Genomic DNA, 13497 nt, shown 5'->3' with positions numbered 1-13497 from the left:
CCAGGGCGTATCCAAATAATGGGCAAAATAAGATGACACATAAGAGAATGTAGAGCCAGGATCAAATAACACAGAGGCATCTCTGCGGCATACTGAGATAATACCTGTAATCACTGCATCTGAAGCAACAGCATCAGGTCTAGTTGGAAGTGCATAGAAATGGGCCTGACCACCACCGGATCAACCTCCCCCTCTTGGGCGACCCCTAGATGACTGTCCTCCACCCTAGCTAGTTGGGTGGATGGTGAAGTAACTGGTGCCGAAGTCGAGGGCTGGCCCCTCTGCTGCGATGAACCCCCAAGGCGACGAGGACACTGCCTCCACATATGTCCCAACTCTCCACACTCATAACAACTCCCTGGTGCTGGAGACAGGGACTGAAGAGGACCCCTAGCACCAGAATGACTAGTAGACGCACCTGGCGCAGAAGAGTCCTGAATTGATGGAGCACGGGACGAACCCTGGGCTGGAAGGGCACTGAGTGAGCAATGACCCTGCTGAGAACCGTGGGAACCATGGCCCGATGATGCACCATGATAACCTAGGCGAGCTGACTGAGCATGCCTGAATGGGCAGCCTCTGTCGTGCTGAAACTGACCCCTCGAAGGAGCACCCCCAAAACTACCAGATCCTCGAGGCCTCTTGGCCTCCCTCTACTTGCATTCCTGGCGATGAACTGACTCAATCTCATGAGCGATATCAACAACCTCCTTAAAGTTAGCACCTGACACCCTCTCCCTGGTCATGAGAATCCGAAGCTGATATGTGAGGCCATCAACAAACCTCCTGATCCTCTCTCTCTCTGTAGTAACTAACCAAATAGAATGACGAGCTAACTTTGAGAACCTCATCTCGTACTGTGTCATAGTCATATCCCCCTATCGCAACTGCTCGAACTGATTACGCAGCTCCTTCCTGTGGGACTGTGGCACATACTTCTCCAAAAAGAGAGCGGAGAACTGTTGCCAAGTAAGAGGTGCCGCACCAGCAGGCCTACACCTCTCATATGCCTCCCACCAAGTGAAGGCAGCTCCCGTAAACTGAAAAGTCGTGAATGCGACCCCGCTGGTCTCATGAATACCCGCAGTGCAAAGAATCCTCTAACATCTATCCAAGAAACCCTGGGCATCCTCGCCCTCTGCACCATTGAAAGTCGGAGGCTGGAGTCTGCCAAACCTCTCCAATCTACGCTGCTCGTCCTCTGGCATAACTGGAGCTACATAACCCTGAGCAGCTGCCACCGGCTGGGCTAGTGGTGCCTCTAGTGTCTGCAATCCCTGAACAACCTGATCGGGTGTGCGGGCGGCGGGAGTCTAAGTTCCTCCCCCGGCCTGGAAAGTGGCTGCGGTAGTAGAAACTGCGACCGCCTGAGCAAGACTCGTATGCAGGGTCAAGATCTGAGCCAAGGTCTCCTAAAGACCTGGAATCACAATGGGCACAGTTGGTGCCAGAGCAGGTGCTGCTGGAGCGTCCACAACTGGGACCTGATCCTGAACTGGGGCGGCTGGTGGATCTGCACGTGCTTCCCTAGCTGCTGTGCGGGCTACACCTCTGCCCCTACCACGGCCTCGACCGCGTCCTCGGCCTCTAGTGGCCCCAACTGCTGGTACTGGTGGTCGTCCATCCTGACCGGTCGCTCGTGTCCTCACCATCCGTGAGAGAATAGAATAACAGAAGTACTCGGATCAACAAATTCGCACGACAAGAATTTCAAGAATATAAAGTTTTCCTAAAGGTTCTACAACCTCCCGAGGATAAACACAGACGTCTCCGTACCGATCCGCGAGACTCTACTAAACCTGCTCATGACTCGTGAGACCTATGTAACCTAGGCTCTGATACCAACTTATCACGACCCCAAATCGGACCCGGTCCTGATGCGCCTCTCGTGAAATAAGGCCAGCCAACAGAAACCCCCAAACCAATTAACAGTTGTAATAATAATTAATTAAGTCACTAATAAGTGATAAATCCCAAAATAGAGCGAAATAAAACAAATGCGGAAACAAACACAGCCCGACATCGGGGTGTCACCAGTCATGAGCATCTAAAATTCGTCTAAGAGTATGAAAAGACAACATCGTCTAATACGAAGCTAGAACAAACAAAATAAAAGTAGGAAGGAGAAGCACTGGGCTGCGAACGCCGAGCAGCTACCTAGTCAACTCCAAACAAGCCTGCTGGAAGCAAATCAGCCCTTGCTAACGTGACCCGAGACTCCTGAATCTGCACACAAGGGTGCAGGGAGTAATGTGAGTATGCCAACTTAGTAATTAATAAAAGTAAAGGCAGCTGAGTGATAAGAAAAAACGTAAAAATACATAAAATGCTACAACGAGGCAGTGTAAAACCAGCACAATACAGTAAAACAGTAAAAGCTCATGAAAACTTCTTAGTGCAGAAAAATCTCTTTAAAACATCTTTCAGCAGTTCAAACGAGTAAATGAAAACAAGCAGAAAAGAGAGAAACACAAATCAGCCCCTCGGGCAAAATACCAACAGAACCAGCCCCTCGGGCTATCTCACAGTCACTTGTACCAGGCCCTCGGGCAATAACATGGAACAACATCAGCCCCTCGGTCTATATCACATCACAAACTGGGTACCCGCGCTCAGTGGGGGTGTACAGACTCCGGGAGGGGCCCCTTACGGCCCAAGCGCAATAACAAGCCATCTCGTGGCTTAATCAACAGGATCTCGGCCTCATATCAATCACAAGCCACCTCGTGGCATAATAAATCTGGCCCTCGGCCTCTCATATATCACAATCAGTACCACATGCTGCGGCGCGCAGCTGATCCCATAGTATCCTCACAACACAGGCCCTCGGCCTTACTCAGTCAGAATCTCACAAGCCACACGGGCAACAGTAAAACATGATGCTCAGCCCAAAATATCATTTAAAATATCAAAAACGAGTAAAGATGGCTGAGTTGTGAAAACAGTAGGATATAGCATGACTGGATACAAATACTAAGTCAAAACAGTGAGGAATAGTAGTAAAAATCCTGGCACGAGGCCCAAATATGGTATTCAGCCCAAAATATGATGCTAGCAAACAATTTTCAATCAAATACGCAGATAAACAGTCATGCGGGACGGACTAAGTCACAATCCCCAATGGTGCACGACCCCACGCTCGTCATCTAGCGTGTACGTCACCTCAAAATAGCACAACGATGTGAAATTCGGGGTTTCATACCCTCAGGACAACATTTACAATCATTACTTACCTCTAACCGGTCAAATCTCTAGCCCGCGATGCCTTTCCCTCTCATCTCGGCCTCAACTCACGTCGAATCTAACAAAAATCAGAATCATGATGTCAAAATATGCTAAGGGAACGAAACCCATGCGAAAATAATCAATTTACGGCACGAATCCCGATATTAACCAAACCCGACACCCGGGTCCACGTCTCGGAATTCGACAAAATTAACATCAATGGAATCATTATCTTCCCACGAGTTCGTGCATATCAAATTTGCCAAAATCCAACCACAAATGACCCCTCAAATCCCAAAATCTAGCTCTCCAATTTCAAGCCCTAGTTTCTTCAATTTTTCCCACAATTTCCATGAATTTCAAGCCTAAATCAATGAAATAACATCATAGGAACGAGTTTTATGATCAAAATTCTTACCTTAACGAAGTTCCCTCTGATTCTCCCTTCAAAATCCCCCAAAAGCTCCAAAAATCAATTTGAAATGGTGAAGAAAAGGCTGAAAATCGCGAAGGAGGGTTTATATACTTTCTGGCCTAGGGTTTTCGCACCTGCGGCCCAAACACCGCTTCTGCGTCAGGAGCACCGCATCTATGGTTGTCACTTAACGCCTCAATTCCGCACCTGCGATCGAACAGCCGCACCTGCGATACCGCAGGTGCGCTCAAACTGCAGCTTCTGCGGTTCCAGCTCCCATGTCCCTTTACCGCATCTGCGACCTATTGGGCATTTCTGCGAGCCCGCACCTGTGGTCCCCTAGCCGCAGGTGCGGTTATGACAGCAGGCTCAGCTTCAGCTGCCATTTCCAAATTCCTATCTTCCGCCAACCATCCGAAATCACCCCGAGGCCCCCGAGACCTCAACCAAAAGCACAAACAAGTCATATACCACTATTCAAACTTATTTCAATCTTCAAAACACCTCACACAACATCGAATCAACCAAAACACATCGGATTCAAGCCTAACGTTCCAATAATCTTCCGGATTACGCTTTTGATCAAAAAGTCTATCAAACCACGTCTGGATGACCTGAAATTTTGCATACATATCCCAATTGACACAACAGACCTACTACAACTCCCAAAATTCCATTCCGACCCCTATATCAAAAGTTCACCTATCAACTAGAAAGCGCCAAAAATCCATCTTCGCCAATTCAAGCCTAAAGCTACTCCAAACCTCCAAAACTCATTCCGATCACACTCCTAAGTCCCAAATCATCTCCCGAAGCTATCCGAACCATCGGAATTCACATCTGAGCCCTTTTTCACATAAGTCAACATCCGGTTGAATTTTCCATCTTAAGCTTACCCAAAAGAGACTAAGTGTCTCAAACCTTACCAAAATCATTCCGGATTCGAACGACTAACCCGATACCACATAGTACGGATAACCAAGGCATAATAAAGCAGAAATGGGGAAAACGGAGTGGTAACACATGAAACGACCGGCCGGGTCGTTACACATATGGTGAGGAAAGAGTGATAAAGCACGAAGGGTGATATCGTGCACATTCATACTTATTTATATGGTGAGAAAGAGAGATAAAGCACGAAGGGTGATATTTCATTACTTGATTGCATTGGTAAGGATTGAGAGTAAAAGCACGAAGGGTGATGTCGTGCACTTATTTCCTGTTTGTTATGATTTCTTGCTGTTTTTGATTCAAATGCCTTAATTGACTTATTCCACTATTACTGTCATTCTTTATGTTGGTATTTCCCCCGTAGCATGTTACCCATCCCTGTTACCTTTGAATTACTTCTGTTACTGTTATTCTGCTAGATACTGTGTAACTGCGGGTTAATTGATTGTTGTGTCCTAGCCTCGTCACTACTTCGCCGAGGTTAGGCTCGACACTTACCAGCACATCGGGTCGGTTGTGCTGATACTGCACCCTACACTCTTTTGTGCAGATTCCGATACTGGAGCATATGGACCTTAGCTAGGGGTTGCTACCTTCAGTCCATCGAAGACCCGAGGTAGTCCTGCAGGCGTCCGCAGGCCTTGGCGTCCCCTTCCTATCTAGTTTTCTCTCTGTTCTTTTCTATTTCAGAGACAAACATGTATTTATTTTGTTCAGACCCTGTTTGTAGTATTCTTAGATAGTCCGTGAGATTGTGATACCAGTTCTGGGTGGTTTATGTTTATGGATTCGTATTGGTATTAGCTTAATCGTTAAATTTTGTTCTTTCGCATTATTATTTCCGCTGTTTATAATTTGTTAACTTGAAATTGCCGAGGAATTAAAAATGAAAAGGGTAAATTAATCGGAATAGTTGGCTTACCTAGCTTTCACTAGTAGTCGTCATCACGACTCCCGAGGGTGGGAATCCGGGTTGTGACAATATGATTTTTACTTTATTCCATAACGAATTTCATGGTTAAATCTTGTTTTTATCAAAAACCTAGGTTTTACTCTAATCCCATGATTTTCACTAATCTATACATGTTAATCTACCCAAAGTTCAAGTATTTAACTCACATATAGTAGGAATTACTTACCTCCAAAAGCTTGGTGAAAATCCCCTCTCAAGAGCTCTAGAATCGCCCAACCAATGAGTGGAAATGAGCAAAAAATGGCTAACTCCCGAAATAAATGAAGGTCTCCGCCTTCAGTGGTTTCCGCATCTGCGGTCCAGGGCCGCACCTGCACCCACCGCATCTGTGGAAAAGGGTCCGCTTCTGCGGAACTTTACTGGGCCGGCTGGGCCTCATCTGCGAGAAGCCAACCGCTTCTACGGTTTCTGGGCTGGCCACCATGGCCGCATCTGTGATGGCTTAGCCGCTTCTGCGGGCTCGCACCTGCGGCTGGCCAACTGCAGGTGCGGTTATGATAGATGCCTAGAGCTTCAGCTCCTTTTCATATCCTCAACTAAGCTTGAGCCTCATCCGATTGACGCTCGGGGCCCCCGGGGCCACGCCCGAACATACTGACAAGTTTGGAATAATGTTTTATGGTGGGTCGGGCTGGGACCGGGACCGGACCGGACCCGCGGTCTTAACGGGCTAAATGGTCCTGGTGGGCCGGTCCCCAATGGTGCAGGAGGCCCGTGGCGGGCCGTTTCACTTGTATAAGCCCACGAGCCCGGGACCGCTAAGCCCGGGATCGGCAGGCGGGCCTGGTCCGGTTCAACCGGGCCTAACGGGCTCCAACGGCTATTTTAAAAAAAAAAAAAATTTAAAAAAATAGACCAACGGTCAGATTTTTAAAATCTAGCCGTTGGCCTTCAAAATTTATCCGTTGGCCACTTTAAAAAATAGCCATTTGGCCCCCAAACTTTATTTTAACCCCAATTTATATAATTACACTTTTTCCCAATTCTCAACTATAAATACCCCCTCATTCTTTCATTTTTACTCGCCAATTCATCAATCTCTCTCAATCTATATCTAATTTCTCTTCTATAATTGTTTATTTTATTATTGCAATTTCGTGAAAAATTGTGAAGTTGTTTAATTGAAGTATTCAAGTCTTCAAGTCTTCAACGATTTTCAATTTTCAAGAAGTTGTTCGGCAATTCGGTAAACTCGTTCCAACTCTTAAGTTTTAAGAATATATTTTTGTGTGTTTTAGTTTGCATAATTGTAATTAATATGGCATTTTCTTTCAAAAAAAATATTTGGTGGTAAGGGAAAAGCTAAAATTGATGAAAGTAGTCACCAACCTACTACCCTTCCCCCGGCTCCCCGACCCAGACCTGTTACCCGTCCTGCTGCTCCTATTATTCTTGATAGTGATAACCCTTGTTTTCAATTTTCCGATAGTGAATTTTGCCATAATGTTGCACCAGGTGAACAATTAAATGAAGAAGTTATGAATGCTCTTTATCCTAATCAAACTATCTTAGAAAATGATGAGGAAAATGAGGATGTAGATGAAACCCAACCGGATTTAGATGATACACCTACTAGTCCTGTTAATAACCCAACTGATGCCCCGCGACCCACCTGTAGAAACCCCTACTTTTAATAGACAACCTTCTAAACACCTAGAAACATCAATAGTTTGGAATTTTTTTACTCAAGTAAGAGAACAAAATAAGGCTAAGTGTAACTTGTGGGATACAATGTAGATTATGGTGTAACTTGTACTTTGGCACATCTTCTTTAGTTTTTTTTTTCCTTTTAATGTGGTATTAGCACCTTGTTGTGCTCATTCCATTGGGGGGAAGAAGACTAAGAAAGATATGCCATTTTTGGTAATAAAAATTATAAGACATTCCCTTGAATATCTCTTTGCAATATTTTTTTGTCTTTAACTTGCAATTCTTTATAAGCTAGAATATATATACATAACACACTATATATACTACAAGAAATTATATAAGGAAATATATATACATAACATACTATATATAGTATAGTATACTATATACTATATATATATATATAGATATATATACTAACATACTATATATACTACAAAACATTACAAGATTTTTCAAAAGGAGGGCCCCACCCCCAATGATCATTGCCAACGGTCATATTGCACAAATAGCCTATTTTTTTAATTTTTTTTTTCTTTTTCAATTTACAAAACTAACCTTCTCTAAAACTATAAATACCCCCCTCCCTCTTCTTCATTTCAATACTCAATACTCATTTCTCAATCTAAATTTCTCTCAATCTCTCAATCTCCAATTTTCAAGGCTTCAAGTCTCAATCTGAAATTTCAAGTTAAATCATGCCTCGTTCGGAAAGAGTGCGCTTATTTGTTTCGCAACACTTTGAAGTGCTTGAAGAAAATGAAGAAGGCCAAATATTAAAGTGCAAGAACTGTGGAAGAGTCTTAAATTTTCGTTCAGGGTGTACCACAGGCATTTTAAGGAGGCATATAAAGTATTGTGTTGAGGGTATTTATCCGCAAATTCGTCTTTAAGATTTTTCAACAATTTGTGTTATTTTAAAATTATTATACGTATTTATGCTTCATGTTGTACTTTGTTATTAATTTATTATGCATGCCAATTTAGTTTTACTATTGTTTTGTTATTTTACTTTTTCGTCAAGCACTTTAATAATCGGATTTCTATATTATATATACTACATATATTTATATAGCCATGTATAAGAGAAATTTATATATATATATACATACATATATGGTTTACAAGAAATTGCCTTAAAAAAAATTTAAAAAAAAAAGCCCGGAAATAAAAAAGCCCGTTAGGCCCGCTAAGCCCACGAGCCCGGCCCATTTAGCCCAGGACCATATGGGCTTAGGCCCGTCACGGGCTGGTTCCACCCGTTGAGCCCACGAAGCCCAGGACCGTGAAGCCCGGGACCGCCAAAGCCCGGGACCGCTAAGCCCAGGCCCGTTTAGCCAGTCCCGTTTAGCCCATTTAGGCCCGGGCCCGGACCACCATACACCATTAGTTTGGAATGATAAAAAAGACTCGCTCGAACCCTCGGAATGCCCAAAACAACGCTAAATCTAAGAATCACACCCTAAAACCAATTGAATCAAACTTATGAACTTCAAGTTCTTCAATCTACTTCCAATGTGATGAAACACCCATATACTACTCGGATTGACACCAAATTTTACGTGCAAGTCTTAAATAATATTACGGAACTATTCGCAGTTTCGAAATCCCGTTTGGACCTCGATAACACAAAAACCCGCTCCAAACCAAATTTAAAGAACTTCAAAATCCTTAAGGAATCAACTTTCACTATTAGGCGCCAAAACGCTCCCGGGTCATCCAAAACCCGATCCGGACATACGCCCAAGTCCAAAATCATCATACGAACCTACTGGAACCTTCAAATCTTGATTCTGAGGTCTTTTACTCAAAACGTTGACCGAAGTCAAACTTGGCTTTTAAGCCAACCGTAAGAAACCAAGTGTTCCGATTTCAACCCAAACTGCTCCAACTCCCGAACCAACCATCCCCGCAAGTCATAAATCAGTTAAATCTAGTACAGGAAGTCTTATTCAGAGGAACGGGGTTCTAGAAAGCAAAATGACCGGTCGGATCATTACAATGCTTCTAAGTATGTGTTTATCCCAGAATTCAACTTTTCTTTTCCGAAACTAAAGAATATCCTTTTAAATTTTTGTGAAAATAATTTTCTGTATGTTAATATTTTGTAGTTATAATAAATAAAGCACAAGGATAAACATCCTAAATATTCAACTATAGTTACCACAATATATTTTCTTACACGAATAATTATATGTTGCACTTTCAAGAGAGATATCAATATCGATAACAAGAGTTCTGGTTATGGCAGAGTAACCAAAGCATTAGAAGAAAATATATACAAAAAAATACCCTCTATAAAGAAGTGTTCGGTAAGATACCATCACATTAGATACATTTAAACTACAATACATAATTATCTACTTAACATGACTGAAATTGATCATTTATGTAAGTTCTGAAGAATTCACGTGTTATGTTAATGTAACAATATTTATCGGCATTTAGATGATTGTTGTATTATTATATATAAAATTTCTCTCATATTAAATTTTATTGTTCCTTCATATAAATAAATATTTAAACCATTATGTGCCATTATTAATGTCCAACGCACGTTTATAGATATTAGTACTTACTCCCTCTGTCTCATAATATGTGTCGTGATTCTCTTGTGCACACCCCTTAAGAAAGAATAGTTTTTAACTACTTTACCCTTATTAAATATTTTCTCAATTTATGTATCATCTCTATCTATGATATTATTTATATTTTTACTAAATGTGAATGCAATTAATTTACTTTATAGAATATATGAAGAGATACATAGGATAATTAACAATTTAGTAATGCAAACTCTTCCAACAGACAAATGGCATTCATCTTTCCTTCAAACAATATTTCAAACGTGTTTTTAAAATTTTCCAACTAAAACTATTTTGGAGCCAAAAAATTCAACTTGAAAGTTACTTTAGTCCCATTTGAAAATTTAACATTCCCCGCCTAAAATTTCCTTTAAAAAAGAATGCTTCACTAAATTCTATACTTAAAATGAATCCAACACAAAGTCATCAATTTCCATTAATCCAAATAGATCTAAATATGCCTATTGAACGTCATTACGTGTACTCTAGCAGAACTTCAAAGTTTGAATATACTTTATAAAGAACTTTGGTATTTAAAATATTGATTGTATTAGTGTTAACATGATTAAAGTGTTTAAGATTACAAGGTAGACTTCTTGGTATTTGAATAAAATTATTCATAAGTAATGTGTTTGTAGCCTTCTAAGATAATTAATTATTAAGGGTAAAAAGAAAAAATATAATCAATTTTATATTGAACTTCTAAAATAATAAATAATTCGAGATAACTATTTTTTTAGTAACCACGACACATATTATGAGATGGAGAGAGTATATATATACCTGTGCTAACTACCATTATAGTTCTAGAAAAAATAATCAAAGAGGAAGTGTAGGAAATCAATGAGATGAATAGGAAAAAGATTATGTTTTACTGGAATAATTTCATCGAAAATTCTATTAGAAGGCAGACCTTGATAATTAATAATCCAAATACAGTGTGATCGGTCGACCTAGGCAGGAGATGACGATGTGGGACAACCTAAGATTTGATTTTTGTACTTTAATTGGTTGTAGCTGGAAAAATAACTAGATAATTCTAAAAATATATATTGACTTGAATTACTTATCTTGGGAACATTTGGATAACTCTTAAATGCTACTCTTGCGATCTCAACATTTAACTTGGGCGTTGGCTGACCCAAGGAGTAAGCTCTTATGAGAGACTTTTTTTTTTAATTGAAACGTCCACCATGATGGTGGGGTTAGGCTATACCCCAACCTGTGTATTACCAAAAAGCAATAGTATGCGGAGGAGAATGTAAACCATTGCCTCCAATACAAAATGCAGACTGAAATATTTCATTCTTAAATACATTTGGGCATCATAACATAAACTACTTCCTATGTTACTATCCTTTGCCTTTTGTCTGAAAGGATCTTCAAATGAGATTGTTGTATTTGATGTCACTAACAGGATTTCAATCAATAGGAACATCATCAACAACAAACTGATTCTTTTTTCGCTTGAATCTGAAACTCGAAATCCTTTCTTTGTCTATCATAACAGCAGCTCTAATATTGTTGGGCAATGAGGTTACATCATTGAAAACTCTATTGTCCTTCACTCTCTCCCCCAGATTGCTAATAGGTCAGCCACACTATTCCCTTCTCCGAAAATATGAGATACTGTACAATTTCTTTGCCGGCACACTTCAACAATTTGATCCATAATGCCTTTAATTTCCCATGGGGGTCTGACATTGTTATTAATAATATTGACAAGAAACTGGGAGTCAGTTTCCACCGTGATGTGCACTACTAGAATTCCGGAAAAAGCAACCAGCAAAAGCGACCAACGTTGGTCGCTTATTGGCCAAAAAGCGACCAACCACCCCTGGTCGATATTAAGCTGGTCCCTTTACCTTAGGGACCAAAGTTGGTCGCTAAATAGCGACCAACGTTGGTCTCCCAGGTAAAAGGACCAAATTTTCCGGGTAAAGCATATAGCAACCAACTTTGATCGCTCAAATATTTTAATATTATATATTTGGCGACCAAAGTTGGTCTCCAGATGTAAATAACGTTTTATTTTTATTTATTTTTAATCATATTAAGCGACCAACTTTGGTCGCTATATAATAAATGTTATAATTTTTTATTTATTGGGCGACCAATATTGGTCGCCAATGGAAAGAATTAATTTTTTTTTAACTATAAGCGACCAACCTTGGTCGCAAAATTACCAGAATTTTTTTTTTAAGTGAATAGCGACCAACTGGACACCAAAGTTGGTCGCTTTTTTGGTATATTTTTGGCAGAAACTGCCTGTTTTGGCTGCTACACCACCTGCCAGCTTATACCAAATATCCTAAACAGGCATTTTATGCCAGCAACAACAACAACAACAACAACAACAACACTAAAATACAACAAAATATAAAGATCAATAGAACTAAAACATTAAGCTAACAAAACTAAGTTAACGCTTATTACAAGCTCATTCGAAAACTAGTTCTATTGTCTAGTTCAAAGTATATAAAGTACTCAAGGAGTGTTCTTTTAGCATCCTCGTTCGAAAGTTGGATTGCCTCGGCCGACTCGTTAGGTGACTGACTTCGTATGAATTCCCCCACATCAGCTCTGAAGCGAACCTATAAGAAAAATTATATTGAATTAATATTTCAAAATTTATATAAAAGTAAATCAAAATACTTAATGATAAGTAAAAAACTTACATGTATAGTCGAGGCTCGACCCTCGACCCACCTTTCTGAATCAGTCTCTTTCTTCTTCTTTACAATACGAGTTTCATTGAATAGCTCATCTTGCTTCATTGGCATCATAAAGCTGTCCGGTGGCTTTGGTGATTATCCTCATGGTACTATTACTCGGGATGAACTTGGATATAGAGAATAACTTGGATACAGTAGCTGACAGGGTGTGTCTTTTGATCAATTGTTGTTCTCGTTAGCGACAATGATGTTGAGACTGCAATGACATGTGTTTCAACTAGAGATGGTATAGGCAGGAATTTTAATATTTCCTAAGTAGATAAAAGAAAGATTATAGAGGAATTCTCTACTTCATTTTCCAAGAAGAAAAGAAGTTTAATTGAGAGTGACAAGGTTGATGGTGATGGAATGGTTTCCGTTGGTCATGGCAGTTCCCATAAAACGGGGATCATAAGACTCTATACAAAGATTATAGGAAGTTTTGTTCTCAACTTTCTTCCAAGTCTGATCCGTACAAGCCTAATGGGATATTGGTGATGTAATCTTCTGAATCCGAAGAATATATCACCAATATCCCACTAAGCTTGTACGGATCAGACTTGTAAGAAAGTTAAGAACAAAACTTCCTATAATCTCTGTCATCATAGAGTCTTATGATCCCCGTTTTATGGGAACTGCCATGACCAACGAAAAACATTCCATCACCATCAACCTTGTCACTCCCAATTAAACTCCTTTTCCTCTTGGAAATTCAAGTATAGAATTCCTCTATTACCTCTTCTTTTATCTACTTAGGAAATGTTAAACTCCTACCTACACCATAACTATTTGAAACACATGTTCTTGCCTTCTCATCATCGTTGTCGCTAATGAGAAGAACAATTAAAGGCACACTCTGCCAGGTACTGTGTCTTAGTTATTCTTGGTGGAAGTTCCATTGCATGTCTAATATTACCATCAACCCCTTCTACAAAATCCTCCCGCAATCTAAAATTCCAACACATAAACCCAAATTTTAATCAT

The sequence above is a fragment of the Nicotiana attenuata genome, unplaced genomic scaffold (genome assembly GCF_001879085.1).
Source record: "Nicotiana attenuata strain UT unplaced genomic scaffold, NIATTr2, whole genome shotgun sequence".
Classification (NCBI taxonomy): Eukaryota; Viridiplantae; Streptophyta; class Magnoliopsida; order Solanales; family Solanaceae; genus Nicotiana; species Nicotiana attenuata.
This window is presented reverse-complemented; position numbering follows the sequence as displayed.